This window comes from Rhineura floridana, chromosome 1 (genome assembly GCF_030035675.1).
Source record: "Rhineura floridana isolate rRhiFlo1 chromosome 1, rRhiFlo1.hap2, whole genome shotgun sequence".
In the NCBI taxonomy this organism is placed as follows: Eukaryota; Metazoa; Chordata; class Lepidosauria; order Squamata; family Rhineuridae; genus Rhineura; species Rhineura floridana.
The window spans coordinates 296,226,843-296,253,888 of record NC_084480.1 but is presented as its reverse complement, the minus strand read 5'-3'; the positions used below and the strand labels follow the sequence as shown (position 1 = coordinate 296,253,888).

Genomic DNA, 27,046 nt, shown 5'->3' with positions numbered 1-27,046 from the left:
TTCCACTTTGTCTGCATCCTTCTTAAAGTGCAGTGTCCAGAACCAGATGACGTATTCAAGATGAGGCCTAACCAGTGTTGAACAGAAGGGAACTAGTACCTCATGTGATTCAGAAACTATATTTCTGATAATGCAGCCTAAAATATCATTTGCCCTTTTTGCATCCACATAGCACTCCTGGCTTATGCTCGGGTTACAATCAACAAATCCTTCTCACATGTAGTATTGTAGTATATAACTGTGTGCATTTAGGGTTTTTTCCCTTGATATAGAACTTTGCACTTATCCCTGTTGATTTTCATTCTGTTGTTTTCAGCCCAATGATCCAGCCTATCAAGATCACTTTGAATTTTGTTTCTGTCTTCTAGGGTATCAGCTATCCCTCCCAGTTTTGTATCATCTGCTAATTTAATAAGCATTCCCTGCACCTCCTCCTCAAAGTCATTAATAAAAATGTTGAAAAGCATTGGGCCCAGGACCGAGCCCTGTGCTACCCCTCTCATTACCTCCCCCCACTTTAAGAAGGAACCATTGATAAGCACTCTTTGAGTAAGATTCTGGAGCCAACTGTGGATCCACCTGATAGTTGTTACATCCAGCCCACATTTAGCTAGCTTGCTAATCAGAATATCATGGGGCACTTTGTCAAAGCCTTTGTTGAAGGCGAGATATATAATGACCATAGCATTCCCTCAGTCTATTAGGGAGATTACTCGGTCAAAAAATGAGGTAAGATCAGTCTGGCAGGATTTGTTCTTGACAAATCATGTTGGCTTCTAGTAATCACTGCACTATTTTCAAGGTGGTTACAGACTGACTGCTTTATAATCTGCTCCAGAATTTTCCCAGGAATTGATGTCAGACTGACTGGTCTGTAGTTCCCAGGTTCTTCCTTTTTGCTCCTTTTGAAGATAGGGACATAATCAAGGATGCTAGGGGCTATAGTTCAACAACATCTGAAGGGTCACTCTTGCAAGTAAGATATGTCCCATGAATGTTTGACATTCCTATTCCAAAGAATTACTAGTCATAAACTTCCTCTGACCAGGAGCTACATATCACACATCTGTTGTACCCAGCCTACAAACTGTTTCTACTTTCTCTTATTTCAACAGGGCTTTGGCTGGGTCCAGCAGGGCTCTTATGTTTCAATATTTCTAGCCAGACTAACATGCCTTTTTTTCCTCTATAGCACCTGATGATGGGGAAAGTCCTATCTTGGGCCATCACAGATTGTGGGTTGTATGATTTGTATCCAGCATTGTTATACATGTGCAACATACTTCGGCTTATGCAATGGAACTTCCCACTCTTCTTCCTTGCAGACCCCCCATGTCTTCAAAATAAATTTTGGGGGTGCACAGGGAGAGGAGAGGAAGGGGAAGTCCCATTCTGTGAGCAGAACTCTCCATATGCAGCATTGGATGTAACCCTGATCAATGAACACAAGCAGTGGTTTCAGTTTAACAAACTCGTAAGTTTTAAATAATTGTCCTTTTTAAAAGTTACTATTCACACTGTCAGAATAATAGTTAAAATTAAGGAAGGTGCAAGTATATGGACTGGGGATTGTCATAGTTTGAATAGTCTCTTGTAGTTGCCCCTTTAACTACAGTTTGATATGCAGGTGTTAGCAGGTAATAACATTGCGTTCTGCACCAAAGAAGTCTTCATCTGCTCATTTATGCATATCAGTCCTAGTATGGACTTCTCTTTAAAGAAGAGTAAAACCTGAATTCTTATACTATTCACATTATAGTGCTCTTACTTTTCCTAGATTGCCTCTGTCCTCCATTTCAATATAGACTGGTTCACACTTTAAAATGAACAGACCATCTCCATTCATGTACCAGCATTTGTATGAAAGAGTGTACACTTGTTCATTTGCACATCTCAAGTACTGTGTACACAAGTGATACACTCAACTACATTACATGTGAATAATTGCATGAGTGTACAGCCCAACTATGTTTGTACATTGGCAGACAGATTGTACATTCATTGAATGCAATGTGTGAACACCCCTTGAATGGAAATGGACTGCCTTCAAGTTGATCCTGAGTTATGGCGACCCTGTGAATAGGGTTTTTATGGTAAGCAGTATTCAGAGGGGGTTTACCATTGCCTTCCTCTGAGGCTGAGAGCCCAAGGTCACCCAGTGAGCTTCATGGCTGTGTGGGGATTCAAATCCTGGTCTCCCAGGTCATAGTCCAACACCTTAACCACACTTAGATATCTTTTAAAAAAAGAGTCACAAGTTTTTACAGTGATGCCTCTGAAGCCTATAATTAGTTTAGTTCGTTTGCATCTTGAATCAGACTATTCGTAATTCCTATGCGTATAACGAACCTTGAATTTGATCCAGAGGAATTGTAACATTTTTGTAATTAGAATTGACCTTTATAATGAGTTAATTTGTTGTTTCTGTGCCAGCACAACCTGTGTGGTTCACATGATTAAGCAGCTGAACTCTGCCACCTTTGTGCATGCTCAGATGTTGTTTACTGTAACACCATACTTACCCCAGAAAGTGAAAATGTCTGATATTTTCACGTTCCAAATGATTTTTAATCATTTAGGTACACTTTGTCAAAGAAAACAGTTTAAAGGTTTGTATGTAAGCCATATTACCGGTGGAGGTTGGGGGATTGGATCCAAGCAGTGGGCCTTATCCTTATCCCCCCCACCTCCCATGGACCAACTTTGACAAGTAGGTGGGATTGCCCACCTGACAATCAACTAATGTCAAGTGATCTCTTTTCCTTTGCACATACAGTTTGAAATCGAAACTGTGCAGACTAATATGCAGAGCTTTGCAGGCACCACCAATCAGCTGATCAGTGGTACCTGAAACCCCCACCTTTGTCAGGGAACTGCACTGTTACCTTCCCCACATCCAATGTCATATATGATGTCAGGTGTAAAGATAGATGGGTGTGGCTTGGCCAAAATGGCCCTGCTGGAGGGTGAATGGGGAGGCCATAAAACAGCCAATCATATTAGTTCTGAATTTCAAGTCTTGCCCTGTCTCTGTTGCCCTTGGCACAAGTCCAAAATGTGGACTACTATTTTTTTTAATGACTCAGTATATATGGTATTAGGTTATAGGTAAGGAATATCTCACCTATGGCCATACTACACTGAACATGCCCAATCTTGGCTGATCTTGGAAGCTAAGCAGGGACAGGCTTGGTTAGTACTTGGATGGGAGGCCACCTGGGAATACCAGGTGCTGTAGGCTTACAGGAAGGCAATGGTAAACCACCTCTGAATACCTCTTACCATGAAAACCCTATGAATATATCCAAAAGATTCATAGGGTCGCCATAAGTTGTAATCGACTTGAAGGCATATAACAACAAAGGAATATCTCTGTATTCATGCATTGACTATGTGGGTTTGGGTGCATCCCTATCTGAATTACTGATTCTGGGGCCAACGTGGAAAGGGGGAGGTTGGGTATTCAAACTATTTTAACTTGCCAAATATCTGTCACATCTTGTTACCCTCAAATTAATTTTGAGATTTTACAATAATTTTTGTTGACAACATATTGAGATATAAAGACACTTAGAATATAATTTTCATATTTTATAATTCAGCAAAAGTTAGATCTAAGCCAGTGATTACCAACCTTTATGAGTACGGGACCCCCTTTATAAGCTCAAAAAATTTCATTTGTAATTGTAATTTTAGCCTCTGTTAAGTTAAAAAAATGGTGCGTGGCAAAATTACATCTGCAAATATCCCTTTCCATAAAAAGCTCCCTTCATATAGAGAGGTGTTGCTTTCTTTTCTTAATGCAAAGGTTAATCAAATTGGTATCCCCTCCCCCCACACACATAATCTGAAGATATACAGTCCTGTCTCCCAACACTAGTGGCGTTGGACTAAGATCCAGGTTCAAATCCCCACCCAGCCATGAAGCCAACTGGGTGACCTTGAGCCAGACACAGTCTCTCAGCCTGACCTATCTCACAAGGCTGGGGTAAGCATAAAAGGGGGGATTATTAGGGGATATAAATGCAATAATAATTAAATAAATACATTTCAGCTGCAGTATGTGGACCCCAGCCTCATCCAACCTACTGAGCTTTTTTAAAATGTAGTAGTAGTAATAATAATAATAGTAAGTAAGTTTACTACGGTCAATGACCAGAAAGATATATCATACAGACATAGACATACATATTACAAAACAGGGTTAACTATACAGTAGCCACTAAAAGTATGCATATACAAGATATTTAGGCAGATGCTGCAAGGTGCGGCAGTCCCTGGCTTATAAGTACTTTGCGTAAATCGATCGCTGCAGCAAAAAAATTCACGACCTTATATGTAATACGAGAATCTGTATCTGCAAAAAAATAATGCGCATAGGAAGTTACATCCCTACCCGGCAAATTCGGAAGAAAAGGGGTAATAAATCGTCTGCAGAGATCATTATAAAATATACATTCTAGTAAAACATGGTTTGCGGTCTCAATAGCCCCTGTATCACATGGGCAATAACATTCAGCAAGGGGAGTTTTACGGTACCTTCCCTCTAAGAGAACAGATGGAAGAACATTATATTTGGCCAGTGTGAATGCCTTTCTGAGCCTAGGAGTATGGAGAGAGATTAAATACTGTGTTGGGGAGAAAGGCTTTAAAAGTGGATTAAAAACAAAATTATAGTCGATAAGAGATAAAACGTGTTGGAATTCCACATCAAAGATTCTCTGCATAATATCTGTCACAGCCTTAGATGGTCCGGAGGCTAAAATATTTGGGGGAGAGAAGCCTAGAGGAGCAAGTTTAAGAAATAGAGATTTCTTCCATTTTGATTGGTAAAAGTCCAGCAACACAAGTGGGGCCAATCCAGCTGGGGCAAAGATCAATTTGAGCCAATACCTAAATTTGAGTATCCATATGTGAGCCTCGATAGTTGGAAGGCCAGCCTCGAGGCGTAGTTTCGCGTTGGAAACACAGGAAGGGGTGCCAAAGATGCTCCTAAGAAACGTAGATTGTACAGTTTCTAAGGGAGTATAGGTACCATAGGTACTTGTCTGGGCACCATATAGCAATTGTGAAATCACTTTAGTGGAGAACACTTGTAGCGCAGATGGAACATATTGGCCACCATTCGTATAGAAGAAGGACAGAAGAGCCTTGGTAGTCCTCTTAGCAATCGCACTAGCATTTGCTGCCTGCCGGTGCCAAAGTACAGAAGAGTGAAGGGTAATTCCCAAATACCTGTATGATGAAACTTGTTCGATGGGAGTGCCATTTACATGCCATCGATGTTGCAGTCTCTTCCTAGTGAAGACTACAACCTTGGATTTGCTGTGATTTATCACCAGCAGATCCTTGGTGCAATAAATAGAAAGAGCTCTCAGTAAGCAGCGGAGGCCAGTGCTTGACAGCGATAGAAGGACCGCATCATCAGCATACAGTAATATCAAAAGGGGTCTATTTGCTAAGGTGGGGTGATGCGTAGGGCTTTGCATCAGGCTTTTGATTAGGGAATTGAAAAAAGTTGGAGCCAAGATGCAGCCCTGTTTGACTCCCTTAAGAGTGGGGATAGGTTTAGTAAGATTACCCGCTTGATTGCATCTGATCCAAATTTGGGAGTTTTGATAAAGGCCGTGGATATTTACCCGGCAGGGGAGATAATAATAATAAATAAGAAGCAGCAATGTGGTAGTGGTGGGGGTGCTAAAGGGTAAAGACAAAAGGGTGGATAGACTGAGTAGTGGTGCTAGTGCTTTTAGGCCTTGGGGTGATCATCAGAACTGATGACGTGGTTAGCATTTGGGGAATAAGAGTGGAGCAGAAGACAGATCAGTGCACACACACACACAAATACACCTGCCCCTCCTGCAAGCACCTGCAGGCATGCATGTGTTTGGGGATGTGGGAGGGGGGAAGCCCTCAACTACCACAGTATCTTGGAGAGAGAAATTGGGGGGGGCGGATTGTAGGTGGAAGAAAGGGGGGACGCTGGCACACATACACTTAGCCTCAGAGAGCAAGTCTTGAGCTTCCTCACTGCTCCTTGGATCTGTCTGGGCCGAAGGCGAGATCTGGGCAGTCTTGCAAATAAGAATAATTTTTAAAAGGAGATGGCAGTGAATCAGGAGCCAAGAAAGGCAGGCCAGGTTGGCTGCTAGGAAGGAAGGGGGAAAGCAGCCTTTCCTTGCAGCCTTGCTTCTTTTTGCCTCACAAAAAGCCCTCTCCTCTCATACTGCCTCAGGCTGTATGTGCTCAGGCTGAGGAACAGAAAGGAACTGGAATGTGCAACATCACATTCTGCAATCGACAGACAATATAAAGCCACTAGACTGGCCAGGCATAGTATAAATGGGAGGCTTCTATTCTATTGCAGTTGCATGTTCTCCCACCATTCTTCCAGCAACACATTTTTCAATGGGAAGGAGGAAATGTGTCAGATGGGAAGGTGCTAAATAGCGGCAGCAGGAGCAGCAGCCTCATCTGGTGCTCCATCCTGAGAACGGAGTCTCCATCTTTAAAGATTATGAACTGAATTGGGAAGGGTGTAATCAAGAGTATAGTGGGCTGTCCTGAAGACAGGAGAAGAGAGCTGTAGTTAGGTTACTGGTTAGGTACTTGAAAGAAGTACTGAAATAGACACACATAAGTATTGTAAGAAAGAAATGCCAGTGATGAGACCAGTTTGTGGGAAAAGATACTGACAGGAAGACGATGCCACGAAAGGTTGAAGGTTTAAAAGAGAATAAAGAGCACATTCTAACAATGTGCCATGTGCATTGATGGCACTAAATAAATATATAAAAGTGAAAATTTGTGCATCTGCCTCACAGACAGCGGACGAGGTAGTAAACCTCTGGGTTGACTGTACCACCCCAGACTGAATGTTCCATCATCATTATCGTCATAAAAATCAAATAGGTCAGGGAGAAGGAAAACTTAGAATTCTTGCCCCGGCTTGTAATTTATTTATTTATTTGTATGAAGGAGCATTCAGTCACATGAGCCTCCAAGAATCAGGATTGGATTTCTGTTTCATTTGTGAGAAATAGGCCTCTGTCTTTTTGGACCATATGTTGTACTTGTGTTAGACCCTAGGTAAGTACTTGAGAGAGTTGTTCAGGAACTAATTCAGTATAGGGTCCAGCCTTCTCCTCACACCATCCATGACTGGGCCTGGCTCTAAAAACCCATCACAGTTTTTCTTGTGGGGGGATTTTTTCTTCCTTCTTCGAGGTGTAGAGAACCTCAGGTCTGGGGTGGTGGGGTGGTGGCAGATCCCTCCCTCCCTCCCTGCCCATCTGGCTGTTGAGACTCTCCCCAGGCCATGCCCCTCACCAGTCCTCAAGTAGTTTTTCCTAATTGAAATGTGTAACTGAACAGCGATAATGCCTCTTGTTTGCCTAGATGGAGAACGGAAGGGGAGTGTGTGTGTGAGTGTGTGTGAGTGTGTGTGAGTGTGTGTGAGAGTGAGACAGACTCTGACCTTTGCATGGATGGAAGATATCCTATTATATAAAGATGAGAGTCATATATGTTGCTCTGCCCAGTGTTTTTGCCTCTGGATCTGCCCTCCACAAGCCATGAAGGTTGCCCATCATGGAATGCAACTCTTGGGCTGAAAAGGTTTCCCACCCCTGCAACACACAAATAATGCCTTCGGTATGAACACAAATTGCAATGGACAACGGCATTGCACTGCCCCACTGGAGCATGAGCAATCAACCCAAGTCATAGATTACGTAGCTTTCCCCACAAATAATATAGTATTCTGCATGCTTATGAAGCCATATAATCATGTTCCCGAAATTATCATCAATCAGTGTATACTGCTGTGAAAAAAGTATTTGTAATGCTTATTTATCATTTATTGGCATTCCAAAATACCAAAATCTACTGTAGTGGATACCATTATGTGCCCTTGTTTCAAATGTGAAGCTCCTATTTATGTTAGCAGAAATGTTTGTGATTGGGGGAGGGGGAATATTGACCTTATCAGTCCAAACACATGGCCTTTATCTAAATTCTGCTAGAATTAATCTTAGGAGTAGGGTGATAAATTTAATATAGATATTATTATTGCCCCACCTTTAGAAAGAGAGTGAAATTGCTCAGTAAGATATTGCTTCACGTCATGTTGGAGAGGTAGGGAACTGTAATATTTTGGTGGTGTTTAAACTGCTTCCTGAAACCAATATATTTATTTACGGAATGTCAGGGATTGCATAAATTACATTTTACGCTGGAACTTAAGATGTGTGCCAACAAATATAGACATAATTTATTGTTTTATTTTATGATTCGGAGTGAATCTGAAATTCTTTCTCCCAAGCATGCTTCCATTAAACACAATCCAGATAAACAAACTAATATAATAATGTCAAATAAAACCTACCATCATTTCATGAAAAAGAACAGAACCCCGTCACTTTTGTTCTACTCTTCTGCTAAACTGCACATTAAAAGACCGGTGTGCCAAAAGCACACATAAATTGAAGCACAGGACAGGGGAAAGGAAGGGAGGAGCCTCAAATAGGCACCCTGTTTTCCATGTGAGTTTGGGTAAGGAAAGTATCGATCATAGTATTCCTTGATCCTTCCCCATTCTCTCTCACTGGTGTCTATTTCACAGACAATAAAATCTGATAGGATAGATAAAAGGTACATCTGTTGAGAATTTCTCCTATGTCAGCTGCATTGAAAGAAGTGAAGTGCTCTTGCGCACACTTATAGTTTTATGGGGGTTTGTGCTCATAGTTTTCTGTTGCTATTGTTGTTGTTAAAAAGGGGGGACGATGAGTAGATTTCCCCCATCATTCTTTTTAAATACTCTCTGAGCAGTGTATACATAATAAAATTGTAGATAAAACAGAGCTGAAATCGACAAAATTACTAAAACCAAATATACAGAAAATAATCATTAAAACAGATAAAATCTTCTTATGTTTGACTTGATGTTTATTATTAAAATTATTTAAAAAACAAAATCAGTAAAACCTTTAAAATGAATAAAAGTATATAAATAATGAAGTATTTATCTGGGTAGACTTGCTGAAATAAAAAGGTTTTCAGCAGTCTTCTAAAACAATAAGGCTTTTGCTAATGTCAGTGTTAATGGGGAAAAAGGGTAGAACAAACCCATGTGAAAATGACATAGACCACAGATAGTGTTGCTAGCATCCATACTGTATGTTGGTATGGGTGTTGTGTATTAAATTTTGGGACAACTGAATAAGTTGTTAATGACAGAGGAAGAGAAGAATGGGAATTAGGTGACAAACCAACCAGTGAAAGTAATGTAAGACTGAAGTGGTAGCTGAGATCCCATATTGAATAAAGATAATTACCTATTTCAGCATACCAACTTTGGGGTAATTTTGATCAGAAAATAATGAATTCTGCTCTCCTAGTACTCCAATCCCAGTGCAAGGCTACTTTTAACTTAAAAAGTGGGCACTTAGCTACCTTACTGCATCAGCTGTCAAAGTTATAATAATTACCAATTCATTGTAATATTGTAAGGTAAAAAAGTAATTCCATCTGAAAGATCTGTCATTATACGAGGTACCACCAGATGGCATTTCGCAATGGATCTGATGCAAGGTTATTTCAAGATCTTCTGTTCATTTCTTCTGGAAGTTTGCATAATGCATTAGTCATCTTGATACTCAGCTTATGGGGTTATTTTGGTGCTGGAACATGTGCTGTACCCTAGGGGCAGGGGCTTATGTTTTATATCTTCCATGGGTCACTTCTGATTAAGGGGATAAACAAGGCACCAACTCATGTCTGGTCTGCTGCAAGCAAGGTTTTGTTTCAGTTATGTTGCTTCACACACCTGCTTCCTTCCATCCATTTCCCAGATTACTTTCACCAATAAGTAAGGTCTTTCAGCAGGATTCCTCTCCTGGGGTAGCTGTTTGTTATGCCACCTGTGGGCAAACGTTCTTTAAAGGAATCAGATAGGCAATGAAAGAAACACTAATTGTGCTATTTATTTGTTTAATTTATATCCCACCATTCCTCTCAAAGAAGCACAGGGGAACAAACACATCAAAGCTTTCAGAGAGCATTTCTTTTCTTTTCTTTTCTTGTACGGTGCACTGCACACCAGTGGGACTCTCAAGTTTACCTTGAATTAGGACAGGACAAAACACAGGCCACTCCAAAACAAGTAGTTAGAAAGAAACAAAAGATAGAAGAGAGTATGAATGGGAAAGATACTCCAGTGGTTGTGACCTGCAAGGTGTGTGCCATGTTTGTTTTCTTGCCTGAGAACAACATGGCATACATGTGCAACAAGTGCAAGCTCGTGGCACTGTTGGAAGAAAAAATGAGAGGCCTGGAACGGCAGGTGGCCACACTGAGGACTATAAGAGAAGATGAAGAGTTCTTAGACAGAATGCTGGAACAGCAGCAGCAAAGAGAAGTGGAGGTGAAGAACAACAGCATGTGGTAGCAGAAGAGGAGACTGCTTTGGAAAGGAACAACAAAATGGAGAAAGCTCCGTGGGAAAGGGTGACAGGAGCAGAAGAGCTAGAAGACACCCTTCACCAGTGGAACTATGGAACTGCTTTTAACCACTCAAGGATAAGACTGGAGGACAGTATGGAAGTATTACAGGAGACCCTGTGCGAGAACAAGCAAGAGGCTGAAGCTCAATCAAGCAGGGTCAATGAAACCACACCCCACAACAAGAAGAGAAGAGTATTAGTAGTGGGAGGCTCCCTCCTGTGTGGGGTCGAAACCCAAGTATGCCTAGAAGATCCGTGGACTCGCCAGGTATACTGTCTACCACAAGGATGGATTAGGGATGTGACGGAAGGGTTGCCATCACTCATCAAGCCCACCAACAGGTATCCCTTTCTTCTCATCCATTTGGGAACAAATGATACTGCCGAACGGAGCTATGAAGAAATCACATCAGACTTTGAAGCTCTGGGAAGGAAACTCAAGGATTTTGGGGGTCAGATAGTTTTTTCATCCATCCTTCCAGTACTTAGAAGAGGAGTAGAAAGGGAAAGAAAAATACTCCGTGTGAATGAATGGCTACAAAGGTCGTGCCGACGTGAGAGATTTGGATTCTGGGACCATGGGCTATGGTTCCTGGAAGATGGACTGCTGGCAAGTGATGGGTTGCATCTCACAAGGACTAGGAAGAATGTGCTTGGCCACAGCATGGAGAAGTTCATCCGGAGGGCTTTAAACTGAATCCTAAGGGAGCGGGAGACGTAAACTTGGTGATAACAACTGATGAAGGCTTGTGCACAGTAATGGGAACAGAGAGAATGGCTCTAATAGGGACCAGTAACAGTCCTCAGAAAAATGTAGTAAGGAAGCCAAGCCATAAATCACACAGACTTCGATGGCTGTATACTAATGCACAGAGCATGGGAAACAAGCAGGATGAACTTAATACAGGAGAGTAATTACGACTTGATAGATATTACTGGAACTTGGTGGGATGACTCCCATGACTGGAATACAACAATTGAAAGATATAACTTGTTCAAAAAGTACAGAATGAATAAAAAGGGAGGTGGATTTGCGCTATATGTTAAAAATATATATCCCTGCACAGAAATACAGGAAGATGAGCTTGGTAGCACCACCGAGAGTATTTGGATTAAAATTAATGGGGCAAGTAATAAAAGGAATGTGGTGCTTGGAGTCTACTGCCAACCACCCAATCAAGGAGAAGAAAAGAATGTAACTTTTGAAAAGCAAATTGCCAGTGTTTTGAGGAAACATGATGTAATAGTAATGGGGGACTTCAATTACCCCATTATCTGTTGGGAGACAAATTCTGCCAAACACGGCTGTGATGTCCCTATATATATATAATACTGTAAATATGGTAAGTGTGGGTTTATTAGAGTATATGTTGTAAGTAGACTGAATGAGAGGGGGGAGTACATGGATTGGAACGTTGATGAGTGATGTATGATGATTGGCTGAGCATTTGAGTGTCTGAAGGTATAAATGAGAGGATGACAGTTGAGAGGTTGGTTCGGTTGGTTCTGAGGGTTTTGGAGGGTTGGTTGGTTTTGGAGAGAGTTGTTGGGTGGATTGGATTAGGCGGGTAGTGAGGCAGGATATTGAAGACTAAGAAACAAAGTAACACATCTTATGAAACCACATGCTTGTTGACTAAACCTTTAAGTAATCTTGTTATTCCCTGTGTATATAAATAAATATTTCTTGGTTTACCAAAACACCTGATCCTTGGCTGGGTTTTCATAGACCAGAAGGGTGGGCAGTGCATTTACCAAGGATGGGAAACAGTATCAATGGTGGCAGCAGTGAAGAGATAGTGTAATATCATCAGGAATCCAGAGCAACCCAGGGCTTTAATCACTTTAGGCACAAATATACAGGGGGGGTTGAGCCTGTAAGTGCACCCAGACACAATGTAGCAATAAGCCAGGAGGAGACGAAGGCACAGTCTCAAGGCAATATTGTTTACAGGGAGTTTCTGGTGGTGGTGCCTAGCAGGGGGATCTTGAGAGATCTTTACTAGAGCAGGTGAGAGAACCGTTAAGAGACCAGGACCCTGAGGTGGGACTGTGACAAGGCGGTGACCACAGAAGGGGTCCTGACAATGGCCCCTCCAAGAAATTTCTGAGATAACTGAGGTGTTGGAGATAACTTCCTCCTACAGAAAGTGGAGGAAGCAACCAGAGGATCAGCTATCCTGGACTTGATTCTAAGCAACAGAGATGTTTTGGTGGATGAAGTGGCAGTTATGGGAACTCTGGGGGAAAGTGACCACACCATACTTGAATTCTTGATTTTAACAGAAGCAAAAGCTGAGAGTAGCCATACGTGCACCCTGGACTTCAGGAAAGCTGATTTTAATAAACTCAGAACAATTGTACGTACGGCTCCATGGTAAGCGACCCTAATGAGAAAAGGAGTCGAAGATGGGTGGGAGTTTCTAAAAAAGGAAATTCTAAAAGCACAATGGCAACAATTCCAACAAGGAAAAAAGGGGGAAAACAGCAGAAGAAGCCAATATGGCTTCACAAAAAGCTTAGAGATGACCTGAAAACAAAAAAGGCCTAACCAGTGCTGAATAGAGGGATCTAATACTTCAAGCGATTTGGAAACTATACTTCTGTTAATGCAGATGGGGAAAACATGTTTTATCCAAATCATCGTCAATGACACTACACTTCTTTCATCCAGAATTTTACAGTAGTAATAGATACTTACCATGGCAGCAGTGGAGAGAGAAGGGGCCCTACCACCTTCACGATTTTTATGTTAATGGATCTCCAATAACACCACAGGCCTTTACAGCAGCATTGGAGGGGCAAAGATTCCATTGGCTACACTGGAGGCAATTAATAGACCTTATTCTTTACCCTAATATTAAAGTGGCAGGAAGGGTAAACCTGTCTCCCTTTGAAAATATTATATTGGCAGCAAGAGACAGGGATAGGGGAATTGTTTCATGGCTCTATCAACTCTTATTAGATAAAGAAGGTGAAAACTTGATAGGATTAAAACAAACTTGGGAAGGAGATTGGGTAACAGAGGTTGTGGAGGAAGGTTGGTAAAGGTTTTTCAACAAACCCTTGGTGAAAACCTTCTCTAATCATGTTTAAAAATCATGTTAAAAATAGGTGGGATCCAGGCAGGATCCAAATGTGGCCTCCTCAGCATGATTGGTGCCTGTGGTGCAGATTGGGGCCTAGTATAATGCCTTCATTCCTGAATGGTTGTTCAGCAAAGGTAGAAGAACAAAATGGGTGCTAAATCCTTCCAGAAACAAAGAATCTATAGATGGGTTAAGAGGGTGCTTGCTAGTACAAAACAGAGTAACTGATTAAATGAAGAGGCATGTGTCAGGGAATATCCATGTGCATAGTTGATGAGGATGGAGGTGCTCACCTGGAAGTGGATATGATTACAAATCACAGTGTTCATCTCGGCCCAAATAAGCATAATACAGTATGTGTTTTGGTCCTTCCAAGATTCTCCCTATCTATCATTCTCTTTAAAGGCCCTTTACTGGATACAGCTAGCCAGGCAGAATATATTGGGCCTTTTCTGCGGTTGTGCCCAAATTGTGAACTTTTCCCCAGGACATATTGTCTACAGCCAACACTGATACCCTTAAGGGCCAGGCACAGTCCATCAAGTCTTTTAAAAAATGCAACAAGGAAGCTTTAAATGTTATATGAGATCTTTTAATGACCCTTTTTGCTGTTTCAGTTGCTTTTCAATGTTTAGCTTTTTATCTTCTAGTTTTGTTCTTTTATCTTGCTTGGATAGAATTGTGCTTATTCTATTGTTGTCTAATTGAAATTGTTTTATGGTGAAAGGCTACTACAAAGTTTGCAACCAAATAAATGTACTGATGGGGATGTGCATCCCATCTAGGATTACCAGTTACACATCATAACAGACCTTGACTGTAGCCTCTTGATAAGATCTATATTTCCAAATATGGTTTTCAGGATTCTAATTCTCCCTGGAATTTTAAAGAAATAAACAGCAGAAGATTTGAAACGATATAGTTCTGTAAGAAATCAAATATTGGGAATTTTTAATCTTTGATTCACCTTAGAGAACCAGAGTTTGGAAAACCTGCAACTGCAAAGATTCCTGGGAAACAGCCTCTCTGTGACCCCTGAGAACATATTTTAAAAGCCTGAGGGTCCTGACTCCTATGGAAATTTGGGGAATGTTGCCCAGTAAGAATCAGGTGCTCCTTTCAAACAAAGAAACAGTTTACATAAGGATTATGATAATCTTAACCTTTAGGAATCATCAGGAATTTACAGCAGGGAGATCACACCTATTATCTGGTAACTTATCAGGAAATAGGTTGGTCCACAACTTTCTGGTCACATTTACATTGGGGTCAGAAAAAGGTATAAAACATGAGTGGTTGGAAGGGGTCAGCAGTTCCTCTTCCTGGAGGGCTCAATGGCTGCTTTTCTTACCAACTCACCCTAGCATCTTTGGGACAATTGCAGAGCTTCAGAGCTAATAATTTGGGTGAGATCTTTCAAATCTAGCGCTGGTTAAATGAGGGCAGAGGTTTTGGCTCATTGGACTAGATACAAAAGTCTTTCTCAGCCTTAGTGTTGCAGCAGCTCTCCAGGAAAGGTATATGCAACTTCTGGGCCTCTTTCTTTCCTTTTTCTTTCTGTGTGGGTGAGCTTAATGTGAAAGTGTTCATGGGGTTAGTCTCTTCGCTTTAGTCTATCTGGTGTTGCTGAATGAAGGAATAATAGTTAGAAAGCTGCTCATTGTTAACTGTAATTGTAAACTGCAACATTTTCCCTTGTTTCTTATCTTAATAAAACCGCTCTTTATTTTACTTTCTGTGTATGTGTCATTAAGCTAAAGGTAGATTTATACACACTTCAGGGGTGATGTGCAGGTAACTCCAGCAAAAGATCCTGCTGCACTCACAACAGAGGAACTTGCATTTCTAGTGAGCTATGCTCAGAGGAAGTTCAAGGTCCATTTGTAACAGCTGGTGGAGAATGTGGGCAGCAAGGGTATGCTGGGACCTTCAAAAAAATCACTAACACATGTTTTTATAACATGTGAAAAGTCCAGCTACCTGGGGTACCTTGTAGTCAGTCCTGAGTGCATGTAAATGTTCTGATGTGAGTTTGTCTGTGTGTTTTCACTCTTTCCTCAAAGGTTTAAAGTGGGATGTAAAGTGTGGTAATGCAAAGGTTTAAGTATTAAAAGGTTTTCCTGAACAAACACTGTTTTCCTTTTGTTTCCTGTTCCCTTCCTTGACCCACAAGAAGTGATCGATTTGGGAATGATTGAGGGCAAACATTCATACTGAAATCGAGTACTTGGGTGAGGATAAATTAATCCATGGGACGCTGCTTCATTCAGGATTAAATCTCTTTGGAAACTGGAGTTGTGGCTTCCAAAAACAGTGTTATGTTCTTCCCTCCACTTCTGCAAGATCAGGGGTCTTTACAATTGGGATCAGAGCTCCTTAGAAATAGGACCTGATTAGGGCCAGTTTGTGAAGACTAGACTTGCCTGGGGAAGATTAAAAATCCTGAGGACAAGGATCCATCCTGCAGGATTCCCCATTTTTTTGTACCTGTCCCTTTAATTTGGCTAAAAGTCCTTTATCTTGCTTGCTTTTTGGCAGAGCTGGTAGCCAACAGTGCTGCTAAGAAACGATCAAGCTGGGGAAACTAGGAAAAAACTTTGCATTACCTAGGAGTGGGTTTCTACCTGGTGGGCTTTCTAAAGAAAAAAAGGCATTGCATAAAGAATCAGAAAACATTGCAAGTTCAAGGTCCATTCGTAACAGTTCTCCCATTGATGGCAAAATGTGTATAAGTAATTTTATATAACATGGAGATTAACATCAAGGGGGAAGACTCTTTGTAATATAATAATGGTAATGTGACTGAACATATTATTTTTGCTCCCATTTCTGTGCACCACATCACTTGAAATATATTCATGCCATTTGGGGCAAAGATTTGTTATTAGGGAACCTAATATTTAAAGAAATGAATACACTTTTTAAAGAAATGCATCATACTGTATTACATGATCCATAAGGTACCTTCCAGTTCTGTGATTCATTCTATGGACAGAATCACACAATCTCCCCGTCTCCACACACACACACGCATGTTGAACATTGACTTTTGCAATCATCATCCTGAAAGGAGCCACCACTTCTTAAGCAAGGCAGGTTTTTACAGCTTGCCAATAAGAAGGCACTCTGAAGTTTGACATTCAATGGGCTCCTTCAGATATGTCATCACTTGGTGACTACATAAGTTCATCCTCTTTTTTGGAGGAGGGTGGGTATGTAAGAAAAAAAGAAAAGCTTCACTGGATCAGGCCAAAGGTCCATCTAGCCCAACATCCTGTTCCTCACAGTGGCCAACCTCATACCTTTGGGAAACCCGCAAGGAGCAGCTCTCTCTGAACTTGTGATTTCAGGCAACTGGTATTCAGAGGCATACTAACTTTGAAAATGGTGATAGAACATAGCCATCATGGCTAGTAACCTTGTGTTCCATGAATATGTATAGTGTTATAATCCTAGAGAAACTCAATTCAAAGCATTTTTTAAGCCCGGGGGGGGATGCCTACATCTGCACATTGTAGAGCTGTGGTTGCAAACTTCATGCTGGAGAATCTTCTATTTCTTCTGACGTTTATCTGGGATTCCTTGTTGAGAAAATCTGAAGGGGCAGAAAGTTTCCCTGAAAGCTGGCATGCTACTACTCTTTTTCCTTTGCAGTGCAGAGCCACAGTAGCACACTGGGTGTGTTCTAAGCTATACTAAAAGTTCAGAAAAAGCAATGGAGAGGTTCCATAACTCTGCTAGTGCCATGCATATACTATGTGCCCCGAGAATATGCACCAGAATTCTCTGTTAATGCTGACATTCCATGGCAAATGGATCTGGCTTTGTAAGTCAATGCAGTCAGGTCAATACAGAAAAGTTTGCCTGGAAGTAGAAAATGTGGCCCACAGTGCCTCTATTTCACTTCTCAGGAATTATTCAACCATCTTATTGAAGTGGGATTGGTTGTTTAGTGTCAGATCGAAATTGACTTGAAGGCACATAACAACAACAAAGAATTCAAGTAGAATTTTCATATATTTGATTAAAAATGCTGGCTATGCTACCTGAGCAGGCACAGTTTCAGCAGGTAACATATTGGAGCAACTACCAAAGTATTACTGTCTGGCAGGTAGGACCAGCCCAACATATTTTCCTGTCTGAGGCACAGGACAATGTGGCATCCCCTCCATTCCACATACAGAAGCCAACTAGACTGCCACTTGATTCTTACTTCAACACTGGTGAGGGGATAGCATTCCCTACCAACCTCAGCCAGCAGGCCTGATTGGAAGGCCTAGGACAAGCTATGTGGCAACAGCAGAAAGAGTTGGGGACTGTTGCCTCTGCCCACCCCCAGCATTTGCAGTTGCCTCTTTCTGCCTAATTGTAGGGCCAATCCTACTGGCAGTGGCAATGAGTGATGGCTGCCATGGCCAGGTAGCATTGCTCTGAGGGCTTGTGGAAAATTAAAATGTTGGCTGCCTGGCACCACCAGTAAGAGGAGTGCTGGCATAATTGCTAGGTAAACTTGCCATGGGAGGTAATTAAATAATGTAGGAGGGATTTACCAGAGCACTATGTTACAGGCTCTGACAAAACTGAAGAAAGCCCTGCTCCAGGCTATTCTGGGTGGGAAATTTGGCTCTCCAGACCCATTTTTTTATTTTGTAGCATTAATATTCCCCTGTTGTAGAGTTATTCTTGCTCATTTTTTAGTCTGCTGTAAATGAGAGTTATGCTTCTGTGTGTACAAAAGGACTTCATATCTGCAGAAAAGTGTGGCACATGTAGTGTTATTCTTCTCAAGGGTGTTATTTAAATGATTCTCAGCAAAGGGAGAAAAAATAATTAGATGAAAATGAATGGGATAACTGAAAGTGAGATAAGAAGTGGGCAGTGCTAAGGTTTGCTACCCTGGTGCTTTTAATAAAAAATAGCATGTTAGGGGGGGAAAGTCCTACTATCACTACAGCAAGAAAAATATATGGATATATTCAAATTTCATAAATCCTCTATGTCTGTCAATATGTGTGGAAAGATCTGTCAGACATTGTTCTTGTCTTGTTAGGCTAATCAAATATTGAATCCACATTAATTGTTTTTAATGCAGTAAATGAAATTAAAATGTTCTAGCCTACATTCATTATAAGTATTTAAATACATGTAAACAACATCCACCAGCATGGAGATACATTTTCATGTGATAAATTCATCATGATCATAAAATGGGTTGTCTCAATCCATTAAAAAAAGATTCTGAACAGGTTATTTGCCATGGCTCCTCTTACTATTTCATAGCACTCCTTTGTAAACTCAGTTAAGTGTGCTCTCCATTTGCTAAATGCTAATGAGAACCGGCTTTCTTATCTTTAGGCTGTGACAACCAAGAATGCAAAGATTTTGTTAAGCCTGATGTTTAAGTCTGCTTGTTCATTCATTGCAGGGATCTTTACTTAGAGCAGGCTAACAGAATTTACAAAAAACTGCTTATGTAAAAAAAAAAAAGAGTTTTTTCCCTGCTCAGAAACCTCAAACGTTATATTCAAAGAGTGAGATTTTTCAGCAAGGATATTTACCATTCAGAATTTCAGTCGCAAACACTACTATAGATGATGATTTCCAATGAGAAACATTTTAGTAAACAATGGCATCTGTTTGTTAGCATCTACCATATAGAAGATGATTGGTTATAATCAGGATGATGGGAGAGTGCTGAGAAAATACATTCAAAAGGATTGTGGCAGTGCATTAGCTTAAGATCCTAAGAAAATTTAAGACAGACTGACAGCACCCAGAGACTTGTCCTTTGCTAGGGGACAAACTAATGTGCAAACAGAGAAATTATGGCTACATGGCCATTCAGTGTGTTTTAAAGTCCCTGTGGGTCTTTAGATGAGAATTTTGAAAGTTTGTAGGAGAATACTATAACAGTTCCATGAATACCCCAGGACTGATTAGGGACATAACCCCCTGTCTTTTACTAACTGGGAAGGGCTGAGGTGTGTTGGCTGACACATTTGCTGGGTCAGTAAAGATACATGCTTGAAGGGAAACAGAAAAATATTCACATCTTACCAGGTAACTGCAAACCTTCTTAGAGATGTTATTCATTTAGCATGTCCGAATACCATGCTTGTATATCTTAATGGTAAATGTATGATGCACAAAGCGTGAATTCCTCAAGCATCCCTTATGAACACACACACATTCCATGGCAACTCAGTAGGCTAGGCTCCTGGTTCAAATCCTGAAGATCCATTTCCAATTCAGTGTACTTCCTTGGAACTGACTCATTCAGGAGTGGTGTCAGGGGTTAGTATAAATGGGGAAATTTCCAAGGCCCAGACACCAACAGGCTTATCCGCTGTTCTACCCTGGATTCCCCTGGCCTTCCTGGTGCTCTTTGCAGTATCTGCTTATTCACCAGTCCTCTCTGAAGATTTATAAAACGCCAATAATATGGAGGAGCAGATGCCTCCACACTTCACCTTATTATCCCCCTAAGTGCTGGTGAGGTCTGAGCTTGCAGTGACAGGGCAAGAAAATGAATAGCAGTGACACTGATGAGGAGGATGGCCCAGTCAGGGAGGGTGGACCATACTGAAGGCAACTTGCACACCAGGACCTGCCAAGCTTGGAGCTGGCAATGACTTACTGAAAGCATATATAATTGCAATGATCCTGTTGAGTCTGTTTAGGTAAGGCTAATAATTCAAACTGTTGTCAAAATTTGATTTCATTTTAAAGCTAATCTCAATATTCTTCTCATCAGATGGTGAGATTTTATCTTTTATTTATCTTTTGATATGTTTCTATGGTTTCATTTTTCTCCTTTTAAAATTGAATAAATTTATCACTTGTTCAATCAATTCAATTCTTTCTATTTAATACTGTGGTTGAAGAATGGCTGGCCTTGAAAAGATTTATTACACAATAATCACTGTTCACTTTTGGTATGTAGCTATAAACATGGTGATTGATATTTTAGAAGAATACTTTATTCACTCTCTCCATTAACACTACAGAAGATTTCATTTCTTTGACATTTCTTTGACATCTAATGATATTATTCTTAAATTTATCTAGTCCGTCTTCCTTGGAAGGAAATATTTGTTGGGAATTGAAAGCAAATGTACTTACCCTGTTAGATCGCTTCATAAATCAGTGTTTTGACAAAGAACAGGGGAAATCTATAGTGACTACAATTACAAATATCCCCACTGAATATATACACACAGTCCAGTCTTATGTACATTTATTCACAAGACCAGTTATATTCAGCAGGCCTTGCTGTAAAATAAGCATGAAGAAGACTGAACCCTTACTGTGGTTCCATTTACATTGTGATTTCATACAGGAATATAAGCTGCAAGCTAAGCATGGGTTTGAAAATTAGCTATGCCCCAATTCTTAATTCATGTTCCATAATATATGAGGATTTAGACCAGGGGTGAGCAGGTAATACCATCTCATTCCGGTCTTGCTGGCCAGAAGTGTAGTAGCAAATTTAGAAGTGGAGGGTCCCTCCATGATAGTCACAGCCACACATACCTGTTTTGGCTACTGAGTTGTAGCCAACTCCCACTACAGCAGACGTCCCTAGGAGCCAATCAGCATGAAAGGGGGAAGTGTTAGCTACTGAAAAATCTTCTCAGTGGCTGACTCTTTTCACTCTGATCAACTCCAATCAGCAGGAAAGGACAAGGAAGCATATTTGAAGACTCTTCTCAGCTACCAATACACTCCCTTTTCATGCTGATTGGCTTGTATGATGCTAGAAACTTAGGGACCCTGCAGGGACCCTGCTCCCAAAAAAGTAAAGGGTCTTAAGATCCCCTGAGACCCTGGGTGACTACACCCCTGTCACTGGCACCAATCATAGGTTTGTTCCATTCTGTTGCATGATATTCTGTCCTGTTCTATACATTTTGTGTGGAATTCTTATGTAAAATAAACACTTTTTACATAAAAATACAGTTTTCAATGTTTTTCAATGCATTCACCAGCAAAACACACATCTTATATGCATCTTTTATATCAAGTACATGTTTTATGCATGGTTTTTTCATACCAATAATTCATAGCAAAATCTGGAGAAAGTGCACAAGTCAACTGGGAGTTGTATTCTGATCTACAAGCAAGTTTAGGTGCATCAGCTAAAGTTCATCCACTGCAAATACCAGTCCAAACAAATTACTCCCTCATCCATATAGAGAATGCTTTGTTTCAAGAATCTCTGTGAAAAGCGAATAAAGTGTCTATAGGAAGTTTGCTATGAGGTTTATGAGGTGACCTTGGGACAGTCACCATCTCTCAGCCCAAACTACCTGGTAGGTGTTATCATGACCCCAGAGTCCAGCCAAGACACCAAGACATAGGCTACAAAGTCACTGGTTAAGGAACAGATCAGATTCCTGACTTTGAGTCTGAAGCTATTTATCAAGGGGGCTGTTGAACTCAAGTCTGGCAGACAGGAGCCCCTTGAACCAGATCCCACAGCACTGGGGCCCATAGAACCACAGCCAGGATCCTCATGGGTGCCTTCCCTGGGCCCACGGAACTGATTGCCTTGCAGACTGCCTCACCAGTCCAACAGTGCAGGAGCTCTCCAGGTAGGAGGCCAGTGAAGCACAGGAGAAGCACCTCCCTACGGTCAGAACATTGGCCCTTTAAGGACTTTAGTTCTCAAAAAAGGATCAGAGCCTGGGACAAGTGGACTGGAAGAAGAGGCTCAAAAGGTCTTCCAACTCTTCTTGCAGCAAGTTATTCGCTTGGAACTCTATGTGGTGTTGCCAGTGCTCCTGCTGCCTATGACAAGGAATTCTGGAACTGGTGGTTCTTTAAATCAGGTCACCAAGAGAAGCACAAAGATCTCTGTGTCTCAAACTACACATTAAACTACACAAACATTGGTTCTAGAGATAGGCCTCACTCAGCAGCTCACTGCTGATAATGTTTCTTGTTTTCCTCTAACACAGGCCACATTCACACCAGATATTTATTCCACTATCATTCCACTTTAAACAGTCATGGCTTTCCTCAAGGAATCATGGGAATTGTAGTTTGTGAAGGGTGATGAAAGCTGTGAGAAGACTGCTGTTTCCCTCACAGAGCTACAATTCTCAGAGTTTTCTAGGAAGAAGAAATGACTGTTAAACCACTCTGACAAGCTGTAGCTCTGTGATGAGAATAGGAGTCTCCTAACAATTCTCAGCATGCTTCAGCTACACCCCATGATACTTTGGGGGAAGCTATGACTGTTTAAAGTGGAATAATAGTGGAATAAATGTTTGGTGTGAATGTGGCCACTGTTTCTGATTGGCTCTAACAAATCTCAGAAGACCTCAGGAATAAGTGTTTAGATATAGGAAAGTAGGTTCCTATGAATACCTTCACGCATGATGTACATCGTCCTCATAGCAATGGGGTTGCAGTCTGCCTGGGGAGCCCTGGGTTTCCACCCTCCCTTAAGCTTAGGCTCTGTAACTGATGCTGCATGGATTGTAAGTATTCATGGAATGATTTCCAGAGCAGCGGTCACTGTACTCAAGTTCTCAAAGAGACACACAAAGTCTCAAGCCTTCATATAAGACATTATTCTGTCCTGGAAACTCATAAGCTGTATTTCTGTAAGTTTGGAATTGGATGTTAGTGGAATTTGTGTTATCTCACTGAGAATAGCTCTCCAGGAGACTTTCCCAACTCTATCTGGAGGTGCTGGGGATTGAACCTGGGACTTTTTGTTTACAAAATATGTGTATCACCACTGACCAATTATACTTCCTTTCATATATTTTAAGGCCAGCCTCGCTACACAGCTTCTGTAGCTAGCTAATAGAGCAATCCTAACTATAGGAACCCAGTGTAAATTAGGCCAGAGTAAGTTATTCCATTCTAAACTCCATTCAGGAGCTTCTAGGAAGGGCTACTGTGAGCTCAGCTGGAAGGTGAGTGTGGCCTGAGTTTTGAGGATTGGCCCCTGGGCCACATGACTGAGCTGAACAGGGTTTGGAATAGGTATAAATCTCTACTTGCCCAATCTTGCTCCCCCTCCATCCCAGAGCTCCCCCTTTTTTGGATTTATACTGGTATAAATTCTGCCGGCTTACGTTCTACCGGCTGAGCTGATAGAGCCTCATCTAAGCCAGGGTAAGAGACTTATGCCAGTGTAGGCCTGGCTAAGCCTTGACTCAGCTGGGAAAGCCCAAGATCTGCCAAATCCAGACTCTGTCATCCCAGAAGATCTTGGGTTTGGATCACACTGTAAGATCTCAAGCTCAGATTAAGCCCTGAATCGTGGACTGAATGCAGCTCTGAGAACATGTTTAGGTCAAATTTCTTCATACTGAACATATCTTCTACATTCTTCTACGTTCGAAATGTGATGAACTGTAGTAAGCTGAGGACAATGTAGCGGCAGAGTGTGTGAATTGTGGGTGAAGGAGACTCCATAAATTAGTCATGGACCCAGCTGATGACAAATATTATGAACATAGAAAGAGCCTTGCTGGGTCAGGCCCAAGATCTGTCTAGTCCAGCTTGGCTAGTCAGATGCCTTGTCTACAAGCAGAACTTGAAATCATTAATGTCCAATTTTTTACCTTACATTTGTTGTAAGAACTGTGAAGATAATATATGTCAACTAATTTAACCTCCTGAAACAGACTATGTAAATATCAAATATCATTACTATTAGTAGTAGTAAACATTCTTATTAATATACATAGGATTGTGCTAAATAGTAATTATATCACCTAAGTGTACTTGTGTTTTGTTTTCTAACATATTGAGGTAAAGTTGGAACTATTGTTAGCCAATCATGCTTATTCTTTTAATAAGCTGTTTTCACTTTTGAGGAGTAAATTTAATGCATAGCCCCTCGCTGGATAGTCACCTTGCAGTGGTGAGTGGGCTTGCGTGTTCAAATGAACCCTGTGAGCAATGCCGTCAGGAGTCATGTACTCTCAGCAGGGTCACCCATGGCGGTAAGATCAAGGGAGAGGAACCAGACAAAAAATGATCCAAGAAAGTCCTCAACGGCAGAACAGGCAGAGGATAACAATGTGTATGTTACAACGGCTGTGAAGGCAGATGAAGGCTGCAGCAGATAAAAGACTTCCAGTCGTCGTGGTATCCATGCCATTGGATCAAAGCTTTTTTCTGTGTGTTGATTGTTGTGTACCGATCTCCCCACATAAAACAAATTCATGCACAGGCATCTTCCAACCAAAACAAAACAAAACAAAACAAAAGCCCCATGGCAATTGGCAAATGGCAACAGGGGCAGGACTGTGAAATCTGGAAGCCCCTAGTCATGGACCGGCACATGGGCGGTGGATACAGATTCAGTTGTCCTGGCTCAAGGACCGAGGCAGCTGAGTAGTTCGGCAGCTGTATCCACGACTGAACAGTCCTATTCAGGATCCACTCTGCTCACCCCGTATGGGGAGGGGGCTAGAAAAGGTGCCCTAAACATAGTCTGCCTCATCTCTCCCTGACTGGATTACCGCATCCAGTGGGGTCACCATTTAGTGGTCGCAAAAGACAAATGAACTTTGGAACATGGAATATACGGACATTGCTGGACAATACAGATAGTGAACGTCCTGAACGCAGGACTGCCATCATTGCGAGGGAGTTGAGACATTTTAATATTGACATAGCAGCACTCCAAGAAACTCGAAGAGCAGGAGAGGGACAACTGAAGGAGAAAAAGGAGGTTACACCTTCTTCTGGAAAGGACTGCCTGAACAAGAACAATGAATACATGGAGTAGGCTTTGCTATTAAAAATGATCTTGTGAAGCTCTTGTCAGAAGTTCCTACTTGCATTAATGAACGACTGTATGTAGACTGTGGGAATGCTGTGGACATAATATATCCTGACTTCAGCAAAGCTTTTGACAAAGTGCCCCATGATATTCTGATTAGCAAGCTAGCTAAATGTGGGCTGGATGAAACAACTATCAAATGGATCCACAGTTGGCTCCAGAATCGTACTCAAAGAGTGCTTCTCAAACTGGTTGGAAGTAACGAGTGAGGTACCACATGGCTCGGTCCTGGGCCCAGTGCTCTTTAACATTTTTATTAACGACTTGGATGAGGAGGTACAAAGCATGCTTATCAAATTTACAGATGATACAAAGTTGGGGGCATAGCTAATACCGTGGAAGACAGAAAGAAAATTCAAAGGGACCTTGATAGGCTGGAGCATTGGGCTGAAAACAACAGAATGAAATTCAACAGGGATAAATGCAAAGTTCTACACTTAGGAAAAAGAAACCAAATGCACGGTTATAAGATGGGGGATACTTGGCTCAGCAGTACGACATGTGAGAAGGATCTTGGAATTGTCATTGATCACAAGCTGAATATGTGCCAACAGTGTGATTTGGCTGCAAAAAAGGCAAATGCTATATTGGGCTGCATTAACAGAAGTATAGTTTCCAAATCGTGTGAAGTACTAGTTCCCCTCTATTCAGCACTGGTTAGGCCTCATCTTGAATAATGTGTCCAGTTCTGGTCTCCGCACTTCAAGAAGGATGCAGACAAACTGGAACGGGTTCAGAGGAGGGCAACAAAGATGATCAGGGGATTGGAAACAAAGCCCTATGAGGAGAGACTGAAAGAACTGGGCATGTTTAACCTGGAGAAGAGAAGAGAAGACTGAGGGGAGATACAATAACAATCTTCAAGTACATGAAAGGTTGTTACATAGAGGAGGGCCGGGATCTCTTCTCCATCGTCCCAGAGTGCAGGACACGGAATAATGGGCTCAAGTTGCAGGAAGCCAGATTTCGACTTGACATCAGGAAAAACGTCCTAACTGTTAGAGCCATATGACAATGGAACCAATTACCTAGAGAGGTAGTGGTCTCTCCGACACTGGAGGCATTCAAGAGGCAGCTGGACAGCCATCTGTCGGGAATGCTTTGATTTGGATTCCTGCGTTGAGCAGGGGGTTGGACTTGATGGCCTTATAGGCCCCTTCCAACTCTACTATTCTATGATTCTATGACTCTCAAGGTCGCCAAAAACCAGCAGGTAACTATTCTAAGTGGTTATGCACCAACATTAGATGCTGATGAAGACATCAAGGAATTTTTTTATACCCAGCTGGACACCATCTTATCAGAGTTACCTAAGGAGGATAAAATTATCCTCCTGGGCGATTTCAATGCAAGAGTTGGGCGTGATTTTGATTTATGGCCAGAAACCATTGGGAAAGAAGGAGTTGGCAATAGCAACCTGAATGGAATTCTACTTCTGACTAAATGTGCAGAGCATAATCTTGTTATTACAAACACACTCTTTCTCCAGAAAGATATATTTAAAACATCATGGAAGCACCCTCAGTCAAAGCACTGGCATCTCCTGGATTACGTAATTGTCCGTGCCAGAGATCGTCATGATGTACTCCTCACCAGGGCCATGACAAGTGCCGATGACTGCTGGACAGATCACCGATTAA

At 41.5% G+C, this 27,046-nt stretch overlaps 1 protein-coding gene and 1 pseudogene across 3 annotated transcripts in view; both read left to right on the top strand.

The window, feature by feature from the left end:
• Positions 1 to 27,046, top strand: part of CSMD3 (CUB and Sushi multiple domains 3) — a 1,044,618-nt gene that overhangs the window by 264,405 nt on the left and 753,167 nt on the right. The window lies entirely within an intron of this gene.
• Positions 3,123 to 3,241, top strand: LOC133375792 (5S ribosomal RNA; annotated as a pseudogene).